This window comes from Brassica oleracea, chromosome C3, assembly GCF_000695525.1.
Source record: "Brassica oleracea var. oleracea cultivar TO1000 chromosome C3, BOL, whole genome shotgun sequence".
Lineage (NCBI taxonomy): Eukaryota > Viridiplantae > Streptophyta > Magnoliopsida > Brassicales > Brassicaceae > Brassica > Brassica oleracea.
The window spans coordinates 22,510,043-22,510,552 of NC_027750.1; positions in this window are offsets into that span (position 1 = coordinate 22,510,043).

Consider the following 510-nt stretch of genomic DNA (forward strand, 5'->3'; position numbering starts at 1 on the left):
GACATGGTTCGACTCTTTCTTAGCCTCTACGGTCGCATGTGCCTCAGGTAATGGGTTTGTTCCAGTAGATCTCAATTCACTGTTTCTCATCAACAGTTCATTGTTCTACTTGGTGACCAAGAGACAAGAGATCAGATTAGCATAAGTTGTGAAGCCCTTCTCACGGTACTGTTGTTGTAACAACACATTGCTTGTGTGGAAGGTGAAAAAGGTTTTCTCAAGCATATCCTTATCTGTTATATCCTCACCACACAGTTTCAATTTAGAAACTATCTTAAATAGGGCCGAGTTATACTCGTCCACGGACTTGAAGTTATGGATTCTGAGATTCCTCCAATCATACATAGCCTTTGGTAATAACACCGTTCTCTGGTGATCATATCTCGTTTTCAACTCTATCCAAAGGTCTAGAGGATTCTCAATAGTCAAATACTGATTTTGAGACTCTCAATAAGATGATGGCGTATAATTAATATAGCTCCATATCTATCTTTCTCACTTGCATTATTG